We start from the raw sequence: 21,879 nt of genomic DNA, 5'->3' as shown, positions 1-21,879 counted from the left end.
TATATTGTATATCAGGCTGTAATTCTGCACTAAGTTAGTGTGAAGGGTGAATATAATTTATGTGTGGTTATAAACAGCAGCAGCTCCCTGGATATTCCAGATCCATTTTATAGAGTTGAAACATGCTTGCTTTTTGTTTGTAATTAAAACTGGAAGAATTTTTATTAACTATTGCTCACACTTCAGTGGTTCTCTGAATATTTCTAGGCCTCTGGTGATGACTGCTAGGCAGGTGCAGATGAACGTGAAATAATGTGCATATATAAGCACATTTTTGAAAACTGAAAGCTTTCGTGTGCTCAACTAAAGTTCAAACAACTTGGAACAAAGAGGCAGAACCCAAAAATTTTCAAAATGCTGCTGGATGTAGGATTTTGACAAGGTCAAACTGAGTTTATTACTTAATGGCTCAGTAGTTTCCCCTTGAATCTCTAATAAAATAAGCATACTGCATAATTTTCCCCTTGAAAGTTCTGTTCCCCTCATTCTCATCTCTGGTGTAACATCTAGTTTCTCAGAAGGGCTGGTCGATTTAAATGCAGGGCTGTCAGATAGGCCGGTGGCTCTGCATGTGACAAACCAGAGCTGGTAGTTGCCTGATCAAATCTCTTGCTCTGTACTGAGGAGACCTTAGATTCAGTTCTTTGCTCAGAACTTTTTCTGAAAAACAATCAATATGAGTACAAAAGGGTCAGTTTTTGGCTCTTTTTCCTTCTAAGGGTACCATTTTTACATGAGCCTTATAGTTTAGTAATATAGGTGATCCCTATATATTCTTAGATTGTGAGCAATTTTCTCCCAATGTTGAATTAAATTTCTCCATTTGTATTTGGGCATCATGAGCCCTTAGGGTATATGTTAAGAATTAGGAGAAAGGAAACTTTCTTTAGATTTATAAATGAATATAAAAAATTGAAGTATATTTATTAGACTTTAAACTTCCTACAGGAAGCTACATCTTTATTTATTCCATAAACTTCAATTAAGTACATGAGAAGTCCTAGCTATTGTTCTGGGTTCTGAAAATACAAAGAAAAGAATCATAACATAGACAAAGTCATTTTGAAAGGAATTCATCATCTAAGGGAGAATATAGAAATGAAGACACATAATTATGCTGTTGTTTACTGTGATCATATGCACTTATTTAACAGCAATACACATAGCCAGATCTGTGCGTATGTATGGCAGGAGCTGAGCTGTACAGACAGAGAAGACGCAGGAGCAAAGCCATGGGGGGGTGGGAGTAAGAGCCCAGGTCCGATAGGAGGTGGTCAGCTGCTCTGTATTACTGTGGCTTTAATGATAGCATTTTAAATTCATTCTAGTTTGTTCTGGAAGAACCAGATCTTGCAGGGAACTGTGTGCCAGTTCTAAGACCCTCGCCTCACTTGTGAACAAGAGAAACCCTTGGCATGATTTCAGTTTTCCCTCAAAGCAGTTCTCTCTTGGGATCCTTCTGAAGAGGAGCCTGCAGCTTGCAACCCTGGAGGCGGAGACCCATCAGCAGCCTTAGTGACTAGCAATGAGGAATTCACTGAGGAACCCAAAGTTTGAGAAACAGCACCAACAGATTTAGAGGACAGGGAGCGAGAGTACAGGTGAGAGGAAGCAGGACTTCCCAGGTTAGAAGTGTAGGTGACCACATGCATGGTGGGGATACCCAGAGGATAGAGATGGAAGGATGGGTTCAGTGGGAGGCCAAGAAATGTCACATTCAACACACTGAGTATGACTGTCCATGGACTGCTGAAGCTCTCACGTCTAATATGTAGGTAGATGTAGCAGCCTGAACAGCAGGGTGGATGTCTGGGTAACAAACTTAGGCTTGGGAGTCCTCTAGAAGAAGAGGGTAGTTGGCACAATGACAGGAGGATGCTCACTGGGGAAAGAACAGGTGGGAAGAACATGGAGACTGAGCATAGGAATATTCAGAACATCACCATAAAAAGGTTGTATCTATATAGCTAGGCATTGTTGGTGCTCAATACAATACCTGGTGTGTACAAAATTCTCATTAAATAAAAAGAATATGTTGTCAATTTAATAAATTCTGAATATATGAATTAAAAGTAAAGGTGCAAGTGTATAAACAAGTTCTAGACAATGGACCCTGGTGACTCCAGTCTGGAGTCCCTGGCAAGCCTTTGTGGTCAGTGACAAACCCTCCTCCCCAGACAGTGATCTTCATTTATAGGATGGGACAGTCACATCGAAGACTGTTGCATATGTCACACCACACACATACACACACGTGTGCGCATGTGTGTGTATGTTTAATTCTGCAAGTAATTCTGAACTTCCACTGTAGAGAAAATAAGAGGCAGCTGGAAGGAGGGATGAGGGACAGAAGTCCTGGCTGAGAAAATGTAGAAGGAGCCAAGAGAAAACTAAGAAATGTCAGTTTCAGAAAGAGGAGAAATTAAGATTAAAAATGAAAATGAAAATGAAAATAAAAATCTAGGCAAAGGTCTTTGCTGAAGAAAGCGTGAGCTCTGAGAAAGTAAATGAAAGGGAAGAACTAATGTGGAAATAGGTCCGGAGCCTGAGATTGTACTATGTAGTTTTCTGTGCTCTCATGTCTGCATTTCATAGGAATATTGCAAGGACAGTCAAGGAGCTAGGAATGATTGCTTGGTGTCAGAACATTCCCAAAGGTGACAGTCGTCTCCAGCTACCAATCAGAAGCTACTGGAAGCAGTCCTTCCTCTCTTGAGGCTCAAAAGGCATCCAACATGTACTCATTCTGTAAGATATTTATAAATGTGATTGACAGTGGGGCTAGATAAGTGATGTCATAGCCAGAAATTGCCCACAGAACTCAACCTAATGTCTTTCCACATTCTTTTGGATGGGTGAGTGTGGCCATGTGAATGTTAACTGCCTTTTGGAGTTGTGGGAATACACTGAGGACAAGATTTAAAGCTACTTCCATGCTGAGGATTTGATCAGTATGCTTCAAGCATTATCCAAAGAGGGGGCTCTCCTTACTGAGGTACTGCTTAGAAGACCAGGAGGCTGTAGTGCTGGTGGCTTAATGTATTCTGAAGATGACTTCAGTTTCAGGCTTCTGTTGATGAAGGAGCAAGCCACTAGGTGGTCACTTTTAAAGCAAATTATTTTGTTTGAAAAGAATTACGCTCATTGCTTAACATCATCATTCTCTGGCAAATGAGAGGGAGGGGAGAGGGGAGGAAGAAGAGAGATTCGCAGCTCATAGACCTGCACTCACAGGGAGACATGAACCAGTGCAGGACTATAGTTTCAAGTTCGTTTAATGCTTGTGAAACACTGTGATCCAGTTGGATGTGACATTAGTTAAAAATGTGTAAGTCAGTTAGCACAGCTAATTATCAGCTTTGGATGTTAGAAACTCCTTCTAAACCATGATATGGAGCTGAAAAACCCTATGGTCATGCTATTCTTCTAATAAATACCAGAACATTAATTAGGAACCTCCTTCTGGTATGTTCTGTTTCACAGTCCTCAGGTTACTCATTATCCCTGTCTCAGACTAATTTGGCATCTGACCCAGCTTGTGAGATGTGACTCCTAAAGGGAGAGTCAGTCTGCAAAGACATAAGACATCCTTACAGAATGTCTGAGCCCAGAGCAATGATGTCTGGATCCCAGGATGTATGTTTCTCCCAGGGAAAGACCATTTGCAGTGATATGCATGTGGGATTTATGAGTCTGACACCATCAAGGAGCTGCTTTCTCTCAGCTATCCCAGAATGCCTCATTTGTACATGTGCACACAACTACCTGAAAGCTGTGAACCATTATACTACATATACTTCATAAACAGCGGCATGACCTTAAACACTAGTCTTCATGTATTCATCCTTTCATCATTCACTTGTTCACTCAATATTTTTTGGTTATCCACTACATTCCAGACCTTTGGTTGCACATAGGATAAAATGTTGAGCTAACAGAATGTGCACCTGTTTGCAGACTGAGAAAGAGTTGGTGGGTGAGGAGTTGGACATTATTCAAGTAATGCCCTAGTGAATGCATAACTATTAACTGTTGCAAGACTCCTAAGGGAGACAATACTTTTTTACTTTAAAAAGAGAAAACAATAAAAACAATGATATAAAATTTCAAAACAAGATAGTAGGAGAGTAACAATAGTTAATACATTGTTATCTTCAAAACAGTTTCTCAGATTACAAGATCTAGGCATAAAACCTGATAAAACAATGTAAGCACAGACCTTTCTTCTCAACTAACTAATACAAATTAGTAGTATAACTACCTTAGCTATCTTTTATATATAAATTTTTTTCTTTTTTCTTTCCTCTTTTCTCCTTTCCCCCATCCCAATTTCTCTTTCCTTTTGAACAGTTTCTTCCCATTTCACAATATTTATTGTACATCTTGGATCTTATTTACTCTTTCAGCTTCTTATACTAGGGAGACAATACTATATTTACACATGGTAATCTGATTCATACTTATGAGTATCATCTCTGGTTGCATCCATTTATCTATAAAAGTCTCAAGTTTATCCTTCCTTATGTGCTGAGTAGTACTCCATTGTATAAAAATACCACATCTTTTTTCATCCATTCTGCAGTTGATGGATATTTGGGTTGTTTCCAAGATTTGGCTATTACAAATTGAGCCTATATAAGCATGGGTGCATATATATTGCTGTGGTAGGATGCCTTTAATCCTTCTGGGAAAATACCCAGAAGGGAAATATTTGGGTTGAATGGGACTTCTAGTCCTAGTTTGTTGAGGAATCATCACATTGATTTCCACAGTGGTTGCATTAGTCTACTCTTTCACCAATAGTGGAAAAGTGTTCCTTTTTCCCTATACCTCCTCCTGCATTTGTTACTGGTTGATTTCTTGATGATAGCCATTCTTTCTGGGGTGAGATGGACTCCCAGTGTTGTTTTAATTTGCATTTCTTGAATGATCAATGATGCTGAACATTGTTTTCATATATTTATTTGCTATTTGTATTTATTTATCTGAGAAGTGTTTATTTATCTCAGATGCCCACTTTTGGATTGAGTCTCTGAATTTGTAGGGCCTGATTTTTTCAATTCTTTATGTTCTACATATAAGTCCTTTGTCTGAGAGACAGTTGGTTAAAATTTTTCCCACTCTGTGGGTTGTCTTTTCACTCTGTAGGTGATTTCTTTTGATGTGCAAAAGCTTTTTAATAAGATGAGATCCCAGCTGTTGATTCTTTGAAGTATTACTGAGACAATACTTATCCATGAGAGAATACATATTATCAATGAGAAATGACCTACACTTAGGAATCTGTAAAGGTCCTTTTGAAGAAGTGAGTCTAGAGCTGACATGAAAGATGGAAAAGGATCTGGAAAGTGGAAATAGTGTATGCAAAGGCCCTGTGCTAGAGGGAATTGTGAAGAGCTGAGAGGATTGGGCAGAGTTAGGAGAGGATTAAGGAGTGAGGCAAGCGGGATGGATGGAGTCAGATGATTTCAGGACTTGAGAATTATGTTAAAATCAGTGAGATTATACTGAATAGTTTTAAGCACAGGTGAATAATATAGTCAAACTCATGATCTAAAAAATGCCATCCTGGCTATTAAATGGTCAATACCTTAGGGAAAGGGGTATAATAAATATGAGAATGCTAGTTAATAAGCTATTATTAGGCAAGAGATGGCAACTGCTACAACTATGTCAGTAATAGGGAAGATAGAGAGTGGTGGATAATTCCCAAGACATCTAGGGCTAAAATTAGTGAGACTGATACTGTACATAACTATATGAATAGTGATCTTATTAATAGAGAACAAGTGCAAAAAAGAACTAGATTTGTGGTTTGGGCATGGATGTGCAGTACGAATCATGAATTTAATCTGAATGTGTTAAATTTAAGTTCAGTTTTAGGTCTAAGAACACAACTCCTAGAAGGAGCTGTGTGGGGCCCCTTGGAAGAACTTTTCCTTCACAGGTTACCATCACCGCTGCACTACTGGCCCCCCAGATAGCTGGCTACAGGCTCATGTCAAGGAAATGGTCTGCCATTGCTTGAGTTTGGCGTCTCACTGGGACTACAGGATGATATGGTTCTGTTTCTGACTTCCTGTGCGTATCTGTACCCAATTTATTCTCCCAGGGGCAGTGCAGCTTTAGGAGCCATTTGGTGCAGTGGGGAACAACTGGCTAGAGAGAATCTGTTTCCAGCTGGGCTCTGCATGACTAACTGTGATCCGGCCACTGTGGTCCCTGTGGGTCAGGATTTCCTCCTATGTGAGAGAGGCAGTTAAGGTAGATAGTCTATATGGTTTTTTTTTCTTTTGGCCTCTGATGTTCACTAACTCTAGTTTCAAATCTCCACTGATCAAATAGTTTGGGGGATGGAAACAAGGTTTTTCTAGACATAGGAAGTAGCCCTTGGCCATTGTAATCTCAGACATTCGGTTTGCTTACCAAATGAGGCTGTAAATCCCTCATCCGTCCTTTACAATCCCTAATCAGATTACTTATCAAGTCTAACAATTTTTAAGTAGGGGTGTTAGTGAGGTTTTGTGGGGTTTTTGTTTGTTTTTTGCAGTACAGGGGTTGGAACCCAGGGCCTTGTGCACACTAGGCAAATACTACCCCACTTAGCTACATTTCCAGCCCTACAGACATCTCTCAGTGCTTGATTTAATCCATGGGTCATAGCAGTCGGTCATAGTCCATTGAGCAGGACTCTGGGGCAGCTTTTGGAGGGAAGGAAGTACCATAATTGGTGACATCTGCCATTGGCATAGGACGGCGAGCCGTAGCGCCTTAAGTGCCTTCTTTGTCATCCTAGTCCTGAAATCTGACTGATTTCCCCGCCGGTGTGAGAGCACTATCTGGTGGTTAAAACAAGTAATTGCAGGATTATACTTTCTCAAATAATAGCTGAAACTGTCTGTTCTTATTGTATTGTGTTCTGATGTCACTTTCTCCAATTTAATATGAATACATATCACCTGGCACCTTGTTAAAATCCAGTATCCGGGACTTCACTCGCAGGGGTTCAGATGCATAAGTCCAAGCTTGTCTGAGACACCTATGGATTACAGCTCTAAACCACACATGTCACAGTGCGGAGACAAAGATAGCGGTGTGTAACATAGAGAACTGAAGTGGTGGTGGTTAGGCCAAACCCTGGACCTAAGTACTATGGACAAACAACTCTGTTCCCTAAATTCTTGATATGAATTCTTGATAACAAAATTTCATATGTTTGGCTTCTTTTTCCTAAGTGTAGAATGCAGCAAGAAAAATACTGGTTGAGACCATCTGTTAATTGAATTCCAAATAATTAAATATTCGTGGAGCTCCTACAACACTTCATATACACCACAAAATATAACTACCTAATTGTGCCTTTCTGTTTAAAACAGTAATTGTTTTTGTTTTACTGCAAAAATGATACTTGCTCAGTGTAAGATGTGGTATCTTTATACAGTGGAGTATTATTCAGCTATAAAGAAAGATAAACTTGAGGCTTTTATAGGTAAATGGTCACAACTAGAGACCATACTCATAAGTGAAATAAATCAGACCAGTAAACATCATATTATCTGCTTTGTGTAAGAAACTGAAAGAGTAAATAAAATCTGAAAGATACAATAGATATTGTGAAAGGGAAAGAAACTGCTTATAAGGAAAGAACAACTGGGATGAGGGAAAGCAGAAAAGAAAGAAGGGAAAAAAATATATATATACACACACAAGATAGCTGAGATAACAGTACTACTAATTTCTATTGGTTTATTGAAAGAACAGTTAATGTTTTTTTAATCAATTTTGCATCTGGTAATCTGAACAACTACTTTGAAGACAATAATATGCAATATAACAACCATTATTGGGGGCTGGGGATTTAGCTCAGCGGCAAAAAGCGCCTGCCTGGCAAGCGCAAGGTCATGAGTTCGGTTCCCGGTACCGGAGAAAAACCAAAAAAAAAAAAAAACCATTATTGATTTCCTATCATCTCATTTTAAATTCTGTATCTATTTTAATGTTTTTTAAACTTTTAAAAATTTTGTTTAAAATGGAAGAAAGAAATCTGGACAATGTGGAAATGCATAATATAAAAAGCAAAGAAACATCCTTTTTGAAACCTCATGCCTCAGATTTAACAACACCATTAAACAATTTGAACTGTTTGGTGGTGACCTTTTAGACTTTTTAATGTGTTTATATAAATCTTGTCTGCCTTTGTGTGTCTATACATTAATATACAAATAAATATTGTAAGGGGAAAAATAAATATTTTTTTCCTTTTGAAAGGAAAAATTTGATATTAGATCCTGGAAAAAGTTTGAAAGGAGCCAGAAGTAAAGATTTTTCCTCTTTTCTCTCTCCCCTCCTCTCTGTCTGTCTCACTATCTGTCTGTCTGTCTCTCTTTCTTCACTTTGCTATTTCTCCCCTAGAAAATTCCCAATTATCATTATTAACACAAATTAGTTGTATGAATTAATGGATTTTACTGTGACATTTCTATATAGCATATATTGTGCCCCCTTACCTTCTCCTGCCCTCCTGCTCTAACTTTTCCTTTAGTCCCCTTCCTCTTTCCTGATAGTCCTTTGTGACTATAATAATTTTTATAATATTAGGAACATATTTCCAAATAAGTACATAAAATTATTTCCTCCTGGTCTTTTACACATATTGATAGGTTTCCTTTCATTTGGCTATAAATCTCAATTTTATTACTTAATATCTCAGAAGATTTCTTACACAAGAATAGGTATGAGATCCCTGAAGTGGTCTGACATCACACTGGATAATTTCCCCAGATGTACATGTAATATGAATAATATATCTCATTATTATACAAACGTTTATTGAGCACCTCCTATGTGCCAGGATTAAGCATCCATCTGTACCAGGTACTAGGGACACAAAAGTAAGTAAATGAGAAAGAAAACCATTTCCTCTACCCATTAAGTAGACTATCCAAGTAAAGACAGGGGAATGAGGGAGCTGTATGTTTAGCCTAGAAAGACATTTTGTGGATTTATAAGAAGAGCATGAAAATCCTGGTATGTAATTTTCTTCCCTTCACTTGACATGAAAGTATGACAGCATCTCTCACCCTGATGTTCCTTCCCCAGTGCTCATGGAATTCCATTTGTGCACATCTGGAGCTCAGATGCAGGTTGGGGCCTTGTAGAAAGTAATTCCCTCCAAGGATGATTCAAGGGACATGCAAGGGCAAGGCTGAGAGATTATTATTATTTCAAATGGAGAGCAATATGCACATCGGGATTGTGGTGAGCTTTATTAATTTATTTGTTAGGGTAGTGAAGTGTGAAATAATGTTTTTTGACCAGTGCATAGGTGGAATGTGAACTCATGCTGTGAATGCAACGAAGGTTATACATAAGCCCTGTTTTTCTGTGAGGCACAGTTGGTGTGTAATGTAAACAGAGCTCTAGCATTATACATACACCACCATTATTAGCATGGTTACATTATATGGATTTGAGAGCACCAGGATTTATTTTTCTGTGGCATAAGTCCCTTTACTGTTAGAGTTTCTTATAAAGCTTGTTCAGTGAAATAATTAGAAAGAAATTGCTCACATCCACATTGGCAGGATGAGCTCCTTTAAAAATCACCACTTCACAATCTTTCCAGACTGGACTTTTGGAAAAATACTCTTGCAGACTTTTACCAGGAAGAGTGAAGATCATATAGGTTTTGAATTTAATTCATGATACAGTATTCTTCTAACAATGGTTAAGCTACACTTAATGAGCTTAGCCCTTCCGCAATTAAGATGTTCTAAATTGGGGTGAGACAGAATGGGGGGGGGGGGACACGTTTCTTTCTTTTCAATTACTTTCTTACTGGCGGACGCTGCTTTCCTTCTGACCCCCTTTCCCTGCCTGTGGAATGCTCTGCTGCAGCTGGACCTGCTAGAGTTGGGAAGGAAGAGCAGGTGGGTTAATTATACCTGCTGTTCTCTAGCCCTGCCCCCACCTGTGATTCACAGGTGGCGCCAGGAGCAATTACATGCAAAATTTGGCAGATGGGAGCTAAGAATTTGGATTCAAATTCTCCACACTGATTCTGTGAAAATTTGACATTTTTGCATAAGAATTCAAGTAACTTAGTGCCCATAATTTGTCTTTAAGAATGCAGGAAAAATCTGTGTGAGTAGTATATGGAGTGTTTTCAAGACTAGAATTAGAGGTTTCTTTTTAATCCATAATTATGTTTTATTTTATGTCTTTGATTTAATTCAGTTTTCCCCAGTTTCATTTATTTGGTTGGGTATAACCTTTACAATTTTTCCATATCCCAGTAAGACCTATACCATTATTTTTTTACCATCTTTTTTTTTTGGTCAACTCTTTATCTTGGTGTAACCATAAGAAAGAATATTAAATGCAATGATAAGATAGAAAAGTTAGTTTTATTTATTCTCTTCTTATATATACTGGCATCAATGGAATGTTATTAAGGTACAAGTACATTTTTCTGTGAACTGTCTAAACTCACTCCACAAAAATGCCAGTGGTCCGCGTCACACACACTCTGCTTTCCTCCAAGCTTGGTCTGGTTTTGACTGCGGAAGTTTGGGACAGGTTGTGCAAGCAGTTTGTAGATTCTCTCTCCTTGCTCTTCTCAGAATTCCAGCTTCTGCCCTTCTGCAGCTGACCTGACAGAGCATGCCCCCTTCTAAACACGGACTCTCCACTACTTTCACTCTGTTTGCACAGAAAGAGAAGTTTCTGAATTCTTTCCAGGCTAATGAGACCTGGCATACTTAGCTGGATAGAAATTAAAGGTGCTACTTAAACCCTTCTTCCTAACTCCCTTTTGTTCCACCTTAAAGCGCAGGAGTGTTTTCCCCCTGCTTTTCCTCCCAGTTTTCGGTACAAGTGAGCACTGATAGTCACCATTTCCCATTTGTTTAACAAAGACTAGAGTGAGATTGTAGACAAAATTCATTGCTGCAGCATCCACCAAGAATACAATAAGGTCGTTGTAACATTTTTACTGTGCTTATTGCATTTATATGCTCTTCAGAATCCATTCATACACCTAATAATTTGAAACTTTGACTAATCCCCAATCATTTAAATTGGCTTTGTGGCAAGCAGTACTGTAGTTTGAATTTGGAGACAGGCTTTCTATTTTGTTTCTGCATCAATTTGGCAATATTAAACTGAGGTACAGGATACCAGAGATGCACAGGGTTCCTGTGGATGGTTGTAGATGAGAGAGTTCAGCATGTAGAAAGAAATTTCACAACTCAAAAAATCAAAGATGACATTCTTCTGTATTTGTTAGATTTCATTAATATCTTTTATTCCAGGAACTCCTAAACTGTTCTGTCTGGTGTCTTAGATATTTCTGCTCACTTTTCTGGATGGAAATAGACCTAGAATTTATTCCAAGCCTATCTACAGAGCTGTGACATTATATGTGCTTATCTGCAAAGGAACCAAATTCCCTGCAGGAATGGGATGTATATTGACAACTTCCACTTTTCTTTGCGTATGTAATCTTCCCCCACCAATATGTAGTGCTGCAGCAGATAAGCTCTTAATGATTGTGCTGTTCTGCCTTTTGTATTTGTGGTCCCAGTATAATCAAAAGGGGAAATGACAGAAGACAAGATTTGGAAGATAGTAAGGTCCAAAATCTCAGATTTTATTCCATGGACCGCAGAAAGCCAGAAGAAAGCTCAAAGCAGGAAAGTGTGGTCATCAGATCTGTTTTAGAAAGATCACCATAGCTGGAGTTTAGAGAACAGGCTGGGGAAGAATGAGTTGGGAGCCAGGCAGACTGGTGAGGACGTCACTGCCGCAGTTGGTGAGGCTGAGAACAGAATTTAATAATAGTGGCAGTGAGAATGAGGGGAAGGGGATCTATTTCAAGTGCATTAGTCCATCAAAGCAACAGGACTTGACGGAACGGAGATCTGGGCAAAAAGAAGAGAAGGGGATACTGAGAATGACTCTGAGATTCCTGTTTATGTGAAGGAGTCGATGAGGATACCACACTGACATGGTTGGGATTTGGATACAAAGTTCAGATGTGAGTCACCATTTATGGGAATTTGTTCCCAACTTCTCATACCATTACTTTTTTTTTTTTTTTTTTACTTCTTTCTTATTTTAAAGAAAAGAGAGCCAAAAAAAGAACAATAGCAAAATACAGACAACACAAAGCAAGGACATTAAAAATGATACAGGGTTTCAAACCAAATGATAGAGATTAACAGTGGTTGTTATATTACATATTGTTATCTTCAACAAAGTTGCTCAGATTACCAGATGTAAGAATAGAATATTGATCAAATCATTAAAGGGAATAAGAAAATAATAATTTAAGAGAACCTTAGAGACAATACATAGTGTTACTAGGCAGGACTGTAGGAATTCACCAATGGATATTACACTGCAAATTGTTGTCATCACATAAATTGCTTGGATTACCAGATACAAACATGCAAAATTGGTGAAAATATTTGAAAAAAAAAAAACCTTTTAAACATTAACTGTTCCCCTCAACAAACCATCAGACACCAACAGTACAGTTATGCCACCGATCCATAATATATAAAATCCATAATATATAAAATTTCTTTCCCTTTCTTATTATCTATTGTACATTTTGGGTTTTATTTACCTTTTCATGTTCTTACACCAGGGAGACAATATGATGTTGACACAAAATTTATATATTTTGTTAAGTTTGAATATGCTGACCATAAGATGTCAGTTTTCATGGGTTTGAGCTAGTTTCTCATTTTTGATACTCATGTCTTGTAAATTTCATTCATTCATCTGACAGACGTTCGTGGAATATTTATTGCATCCATGCCTGATTCTGCTGCCTGGTCCCACACTGCTGGTACCTACATACTTATCGAGCACTTTTTTGCCAGAGTTCACTTTCCTGACTTGGACTTACTGGATGCACTTTGAAGTCCTCTTTCACTCTGTTCTGGTCTTCCAGACATGGGAAACAATTCCCTTCTGGACTTGCTATATTCACTTTCATATCCACTTTTAAGTTATTATCCATTTCTTCTTCAGAAAAGCACCTGCCACCTGTGTGGGGCGATGACAGCGCAGTCTCACTGTGAGAGAAGAATAGGGACAGGGAGTGACTGAGTGTGTCAACCTGAGGGTTACAAACCCTATAGAAAAGTTGGAAATCCAGCTGGCTGTGCAGTCTATTCTTAATGGAACTTCAGGAGCCCTTTGAATGTTTCTGGGCAGAGGAATGGCAGTTCACTTGGCTTTGAGAAGAAAGTTTAGTGAATGTTCTCTCCAGTTGTGTGGTTTTATCACAATATACTTTGAAGATACCTTTCCTTTTTCTGAAGAAAGCACAGAGAAAAATGAGTTTTCTAAAAACACTTGTTGGGACCGGGGATTTAGCTCAGCGGCACAGTGCCTGCCCGGCAAATGGAAGGTCGTGGGTTCAGTTCCCGGTACCGGAAAAAAACTAAAAATGCTTGTTTTTAGATGACTTTATTTTTAGAGAAGTTTTAGGCTCACAGCAAAATTGAGCAGAAAGCACAGATTTCCCATCTACTCCTAACCCTTATGCATTCACTGCTTCTCCCCTTCTCATCACCCACCACCAGATCCATACGTTTGTTACAGCTGATGAATCTACATTCATAGAGCATTACCACCCAAAGTCATAGTGACATTAGGGTTCACTCTTTATGTTGTACATTCTGTGCATGTCGACAAATGTATACTGCGTTTCTATTCACCATTATAGCACCATATAGAGTAGTTTCCCTGCCCTAACAATCCCCTGTGCTCTGTCCAGTCATCCTTCCTTCTCCCTCCATCCTTGGAAATCACTGTTTTCATTGTCGCTATCATTTTTTCTTTTCTTCAATGTTATGTAAGTAGGAACATATAGTATGTATCTTTTTGGGATTGGCTTCTTTCACTTGGTAATATGTACGTAACTGTTTTACATGTTTTTTCATTACTTGGTAGCTCATTTATCTATAGTGATGGATAATATTCCAGTGTTTGCATTGCCATAATTTACTAATTCATGTATCTACCAAATGTTGTCTTAGTTGTTTCCAAGTTGCTATTAATATGAATAAAGCAAGTATAAACATCCATGCTAGGCTTCAACATGGGCATAAAGTTTAAATTCTTTAAGTAAATACCAAGAAGCATGATTGCTCTTTGTTATTCTAAGTTATATTACAGGAATTTTATCCTTTTGTGTTTTATACTTAGATCTCTGATATATTTTGAATTCATATTTTTGAAGAATGTAAAGTCTATGTCTAACTTCCTTTGTGGGTAGGTGGAAGTCCAGTTGTCCCAGCAGCATTTGTTGAAAGACAGTCTTTCCTTCACTGTATTTCTTTTGCCCTTTGTCACAGATTGGTTGATTATTATTATGTGAGACTCTTTCTGTGTTTTCTGTTCTATCCCATTAGTCTATTTTTCTGTCATTAAACCAAGAGTGCACTTTTTTAACTGTAGTTTTGAAGTATATTTTGAATTGGGGTAGTGTCAGTCCTACATCTTTGTTCTTTGCCGTCAATACTATGTTTGCTCCACTGAGTCCTTTACTTCTCCATATAATTTCAGAATCAGTTTATTGACATACACAAAATAACTAGTTGTGACACTGGTTAGGATTACTTTGAATCCAGAGATCAAGTATGAAAGAACTGATAGTATTGACAGTAGTGAATCTTCATACCCATAAACATGGACTATATGTACATTTATTTAACTCGGTGATTTATTTCATCAGTGTTGTGGGTTTCCTCATATAGATATTGTATGTATTTTGTAAGATTTCCACCTAACTACTTTATTTCCCTATAAATGAAGTGTTTGCATTAGAATCACACCACAGAAACATTGGACACCACACACCTGGCTTACAATTTTGTTGGTATTTTCCCAGCACAAGTGACTTTTACAAACAAAATACTGGTATTGGAATGAAGGGTATGATCCAGAAAGTAGCCTGTGGCATTATTAACTGCTCAGAGAATTTCTCAATTACAGTGATTGCAGGGATCTTATAGAAAAATGAGATTGTTAAAAGATGTTCGGAAGAAGGAGTAGTAAGTAGTCAAGGAATGGGTAGAAATCTGAGTCCTAAAATCTGAACCCAACCACTTTGTCTAGAATACAGTCTGGGTGTATGTACCTATTTAAAGCATCCACAGAGTGATTTTGGTCAAAGAATCTTTAAATTGTTGAAAGTGGAGACAAACATAAAGGTACTCCCAGGGTATCAACCTTTGAATCCAAGAAATATGTTGTTGCTACTGACAGAAGTAAGTGACTAGTCAAGCTGTCAAAGGGGAAATAAACATGAATTTGGAGTAAGCATTCATTGATGAGATTTTGAGGAAGTATCCTACAGTCAGTGGGAAATAGGGAGCAGATCATTTTTATGGTTTCCTCTATGCTTAAAATCCCACCTAATTCCTTTTTTCCTGTATGATAAAGTAGATGGGGTCCACCTGCCTTCCTTCCACATTGCTCATCATTTCTACAGGGAAACCTTCATGTCAGATTCAGCGATCTCCCTGACCCAATCAGCCATGTAATGTCCCCATTCTGTTGTCTATGCCCAAAATAATTGATCCTCCTAATATTCATTCCTCCTGATCTCTCTAGACATGAATCCCATTCAGTCTTCAAGGCCAATCAAATCTCATCTTCTTTTCCAAAGCAGTAGGGTTCTCTTTCCTTTCTAATTATAGTTCTTCCATAATTTCTCATTGATTTGGCTTTAACATTATCATCTAACTTTGAATTATGTAGGCATTCTTTACTAATGTGTGTTATAAACATGTAGGGTGGGGACCTTAGATTAATTCCTTTCTTTGTCCCTTATAAACTCTAGTATACAGTTCATTTCTGAATATTTTAGGGCAAGGGTGCTAAAATGTATTTGTTGAAGTCAGACAACTCAATGAATTTGTTATTAGAAAATGTAAAAGAAAATATACAGGGATGAGTAGTAGCAGCAAGCGGGAGGAGGAGAAAGCCTCATTCTGATGTGCTGAGGTTTGCAGGCAGCCAGGCAGGGGCAGTGTATCAGCAGCCCTGGAGAGAACACTTCTTGAGAAAGAGGGGGTGGCTCCCATTATTTATTGATTCAAAGCTTTAAAGCACATGTGACTGAAAACGTATATTATTTTATAGTAAAACAGAGGATGTACAAACTTTAATAGTGAATTGTACATAAAAGAACTTGCTCTTTCAGTTAGATGTGAAGAAATATTTATTGAGTGCTTATGGTGTGCCAGACACTGTAAATACGATCTAGCAATATTGCAAACAGGTTTGTTCTTAACTTCTAAAGTGGATGTCATTGCCAACTCCATGCCCCTTTATACCACCTGAAAACTATAAATTATGTTATTTCAGGTGGTGTTAGGAGGACGTGGCATTCATTTATATGGAAATATCTGCATGTGCACAGATGTCTGATTGTGCCTTCTAGCCTAGTTAAATCCTGAAAAATAGATTACCTTTTTGCTCATCCTACATGCTTTGATTGGATGCTTGAGTATGCAGATCGTTTTTTAAATTTTATGAGAAAATAAAATAAAATGTCATAAAATAGTGAGAATAACCATAGTCAATACAATGTTTTATCTTTAAAGTAGTTTCTCAGAGACAAAAAAGATTCTATCTTACACAGAAGAAACAAACAGATAATAGCATAAAACTTTCTTTTCAATGAACTAAGGGAAACTAGTAGTATAAATGAAATATATATATATGCATAAGTATTAAAATATTATTGATACAAAGGCATAGGTAATTTACGGAATTATTTGAACTTCCCCTTACCTCCTATTTATCTGTCTTCTAATTTGCTCTTTATTCATGTTAAGTGAAACAAAGAAAACACACAAACTTAAATATCACATGATTTTTCTTATATGAGACCTTTTTTTTTTTTTTTTTTTTTTTTTTGTTCTTATACTGGGCCAGAAGATGTAGTTCAGTTCAGGCTCTTGCGAAACTCACGCCATAGCCCAGGCTGACCTGAAATTCAAGCAATCCTCCTGCCTCAGCCTTCCCAGTGTTGGGAATATAGGTATGCATTAGCACATCCCACTTGAGATCCTTTTGTAAATGATGGTTTAAGAGAATCCAGTTGGCAAGAAGCGAGAGTCTGAATGTTAATCTCTGGGACCAATAGTTCATTTTATAAAAATTTTGATACAAAACCAGCAAACTTTCCATCATTTGAAATTAGAGGTTTTAGACAACCACTTTTCTTTTGAGCCATATATAGATGTTTGTAGATTGCTTTATGCTTCCTGCCAGAGACTATACTGAAAAGCAAAAGATTTACCTTTCACCAGGCAGGTGACTGAGAATGCATGTCTTCCAGTAGGCTCCCTTTGGTTGGGAGGCATATTAAGAGAGTTGGCAAACTGCATGAATGTGTCTCATTTGTTACTCTTAGGTCAATAAGCATCTTACACATTCAAAGACTTTCAATAGGGGCTGGGGATTTAGCTCAGCAGCAAAGCGCCTGCCTGGCAAGCGCAAGGTCGTGAGTTCGGTTCCCGGTACCGGAGAAAAACCAAAAAAAAAAACAAAGACTTGCAATACTTACTTTGTCACATCTCATAACTTCTAAGCAGAGCCTTCCCTGGAGAAGAGTTAACCAAAAGAAAATGTCATCCCTTAAGTCTTACACAGGATGTATTTGGGAGGAAAAAACTGAAGAACGAATTCATTTTGATGATCAAGCATTTAAAAAATGCTAAAAATACATTAGCCAAACTTTTTAAAGTGACTTCATTAACTTCTTGAAATTGCATACACATTAATAGGATTTTTATTATTAATTCTCCTAATTTGTTTATACTAGGCTTTGAAAGGGGTCTTATTATTTTCTTGAGTGTAGCTATGCACTGATGAGACTCATTAGCCATAATGGAATCTGGCAATTTATCACCCAGATTAAAAGCCCTTTCCACGCAACCTCCATTTACCCTTTATCTTTAGAGACACCTCCTTGGCATCAATCAAAGGCACAGTGTAATTCTCCAGATTTCTCAGTAACAGAATCTCTGTGTGGCTAAGCATGCCCTTCCTCTTCCCGGCACTTACAGGAAAGCTCAATTCTTTGGATTCAATTGAAGTTGTAAAAAGTACACAGAGTTAAGTTTGGATAAATGCAATCTTGTCTTTTCTATCATTGCTTTTCCAAGCCTTTTCTGGTCATATTTCTTTACCTGAGCCTTGTTCTTCAGGGAACTATCAGAAATCAGTGCCCTTTACAAATGCTAAATGGCTCTTTCTTGTTATGAATGGAACATTAGCCACCTAAGGTCTCCTGTCTTCTCCCATCGTGAGTAATAGGACTGTAATTTTATCAAGGTCTCCGGTGACATCAGAAACCTTACCAGTTAAACATTAAGTGGGTTTGGATGTCACCTAATCTCTGAGATGAAATTCAAAGCTCTGTCTTGTTAAAGGATCAGGAGCAATGATGTCCAACCCTGAACCCACCACTCTGACCCAACCAAAGTATCTTTGGTGGGACAGAGAGAATAAAAATTAACCTTTTCTTTCAAAACACTCTAAACAAAACAAAATGTGGGAAACACCACTTGTATTTTAACCCATCCTCTACATTTGTAATCTCTCTCTTTCACAAATAAATCAAAAGAGTATTTGAGTATTACTTAAGCCATGTTCCTATGCATGAATAGCTATTAATTTAGTGTGAATATTTGAAAGACTTTTGCTTGCTTTTAAAATTGTTCTTTCTTTGGAAATGACTTGTCTGCCTTCCATATTTGCATCCCAGCCCTGTGTTCACGGTAGTCATGTGAGGTGAGAGGAGTGTGGCTGACATTTCAGAAGAGAGCTAATCTACATTGCAAGAGGGAGGTTTATCTCAATGTTCTGTACAGTTAAATACAGTTTGTTCCATGACTCCCTTGATGAGGGTTGTCCATGCTTCCCATTCCTCCTGCGCCACTTCTAAACAGTCCTCTCCTTAGCTTCTGAAGCCACCTGTACTCTGGCCCCATCCTTCCAGTCCGGTTCTGTTCCTCTGATTTCCAGCACATACAAGGTGTTATTTTACATCCATCACCGCCCTGTTGTCAGAAGTCCTTGTGGAAATACTATTCCTTTCGAAAGCATGCACAGTTTTTACCTATGAAGCTTTCTCTGGGAACACTGAGTCTTATCTTCTATGCCTCTGAATTCAGAGAGATTTGCAATATGTATCCTTCAGTGTTACATTTCACTGTTCTTTATTTGATGTTTATGTGCCCCCACTTCTGAAAGGATTTATAGCTGATCCTTAGGCAGGTAACATCTTGGAAGGTGTGATCCTTGCTCCCAACCTGTATTCCTCATCTCCTTAATTCAGTCATTAGCTCTTCAAAGGCAAGGATCATGCCTCATGCTTCACTGAAAAACACAGCGTGGGATCATGGTGACTACACAGGCTTAGAGCCTAAGGCTTTGAGTCAAAGTATAGTTTTGCTATTAATTAAAAATCTACTCTAAGTGAATCGCTTGGGACCGAAGAGACCAAATTATATAAAAACTGCTAAAATTGCACTTTTCACCAAAAATGAAGAAAAATTTTTTCTAGATAAACACTTAACATTTTGATAATTATCAGTTCATGTAGATTTGCTTTCCACCCATGTGCATTCATGGGTAAAGGATCTATCTGTCTTAATGGAAAAATAGTTATTTCTTGGCAACTGTCCCCACTTAACATTAGATATATTTTCACTTTACCAAATTTTATGGCCTCGTATGAATATTAAATATACATAGTCTCTTTTCAAAAAATGTATTTTAAAGGGTCATGTGGGACTAAATATATATACTGACTGCTGAAAGGGGTCTAAGGTGTCTAATTTTTCATATTTAATTTAGAGTTTCTTTCTTCTGTAGAGAGCCTTGAGTTTGACTCTGCCTTCTGAACTGAATGTCCATCTGCCTGCATCACAATTCCATGGGCATCTAGTGGGGCTGATTGTCCACTTCCAGCTTGACTACCTGCAGCTTCATCTGCATCACAGGTCAGCAGTCACTTAGTCACCATCCCCAAGTCACAAAAGCTCTGAGAATCAAGTTTTCTTTTTCTAACAATTGGCCCAACTCAGATGGCAGCAAACCCTACTATGAATTGAGACTAGGAAACTATGAGTTTTTATTTAATTCTTTGAGTACAAACATTTATCTTACTCATCTCCAGGTTGCTGTCCTTGTCATTGATGGGAGTGCTCCATAATATATATCTTCCCTATTAACTATCTAATAAACACAAAATAATCTAAATTCCAAAGTCCATCTCATACAAAGAGTTTCAAATAAGAGATTTTAGCCCCATCCTAATTTTATGAGATCTGCAATTCCTGTGACTAACATCAGCTCTTTGTTTTTCTGGTTTTTATTTATTAAACAGAAAAAAAAGGTGTTGGGCATTCAGTAATGGTTTCAAACTTGTACATTCACGTGTCCCTCGGCAATGGGGACACATTGCAAAAAATGTATAATTTGGTGATTTTATTGTGCAAAGAGTTAAGGATATACTTACACAAACCTAGATGGTGTGACCTACTACACATTTAGGCTGTACAGTATAGTTTACTGCTCTTCCACTACCTGTATGTCAGGTTACAACTGTAAGACAACTGTAGGCAATTGTAACACAATGGAATTTGTAAATCTAAAGATATCTAAGCATGAGAAAAGCACAGTAAAAACACTTGGCAGTAGGAATTTTTTTTAGCTGTATTAAAATCTCACGGGACTACTTGTTTATGTGGTCTGTCTTTGACTGAAAGATTGGCTATAGCATACGATTGTATTTTCTTTTTTTTTCCCCTTTGGCTTTAGAAAATATCTTTTGATGAAATCTTGTCTAGAAAACTAACTATAGTCAAAATAAAAGTCAAGTTGCTCTCACTGGAAGGAAAGGCCAGAGCTCAGGACTGCTGGGTTCTTCCCTACAACCTTGAGGCTACCTCTGGTCTGGCCTTGTGAAGACAACTGCCACAAAATAGGCAACAATTTCTATGGCTCTGTGATGCCACATGGAGCAGGGCTGCAGCCAGGTTCTCCCAAGCCACTGGCCAGGCAGGGAGCGCACTGTTCCAAGGCTAGGAAGAGCTGTGTTGATGTTCTTGTCTTCATTCAGTTAGATAAACAAGAACTCACACTTACCACTTAAGAGGAATTTGAGGAGGATGCATAGAAGCCCAAGTTTAGTTCAAGGTTGAAGGTCTGGGAATTAAGGACCACTTGTCTCAAAGTTTATTAAACAATTCCTACTTGGGACATTGGTGTCATTTTCAGTGTTTTCACAAGATAAGTAAAAGCATGGTGAGTATAACTACACATATATCATTGCAAGTTTGTATCATTAGTTTCTTATGATTGATTCTTACAAGTATTTTCTCTGTACTTGAAAATTTTTAAAACATAATGTAAGATTGTTCTCCAGAAAGAAAATACCAATTTATTTGCCCTGTGAACCTTAAAGTTCCTTTATAATCTTACTTTAAATCTTACTAAATCAATAATGAATATTTAACAAGTGTTTTCTTATTAGCTATTTATTTGTAGTCATCTGGCATTTTATAAATTTTAAGCACTGGAAAAGATTTGCCAAAGCACATTTATTTAACTGCCAATATTTGACCAAAATATATTTATTTAAATTTAAATCACCAATATTTTAAAAATGATTTAATACATTTCTGACTTTATCTTCTTTATTTTTTCATTGTGGGTAAGAAATTTACACACAGGTGATCACAACGGTGTTGTGACTACTTAAAGTGACTGTCTAAAATTGCAAAAAAAAACAAATGCAACTGTAAAAATTATGCTTAGCAAACTATTTTTCCCAATTCT

At 37.7% G+C, this 21,879-nt stretch overlaps 1 protein-coding gene across 4 annotated transcripts in view; it reads left to right on the top strand.

The window, feature by feature from the left end:
* Positions 1-21,879, top strand: part of Nckap5 (NCK-associated protein 5) — an 892,836-nt gene that overhangs the window by 165,188 nt on the left and 705,769 nt on the right. Inside the window, exon 1 of one of the 4 annotated variants that reach the window (XM_013517463.1) lies at positions 19,912-20,039. The exons of the other annotated variants lie outside the window; for them this stretch is intronic. The gene's annotated coding sequence lies outside the window, so the exon portion shown is untranslated. Of the gene's footprint in view, positions 1-19,911; positions 20,040-21,879 lie in introns of those variants that run through there. 4 annotated transcript variants of the gene reach the window in all.

Source organism: Chinchilla lanigera, unplaced genomic scaffold (genome assembly GCF_000276665.1).
Source record: "Chinchilla lanigera isolate Chin_1 unplaced genomic scaffold, ChiLan1.0 scaffold00039, whole genome shotgun sequence".
Lineage (NCBI taxonomy): Eukaryota > Metazoa > Chordata > Mammalia > Rodentia > Chinchillidae > Chinchilla > Chinchilla lanigera.
The sequence above is the reverse complement of the archived record's forward strand: the minus strand, read 5'-3'. Positions and strand labels throughout refer to the sequence as shown.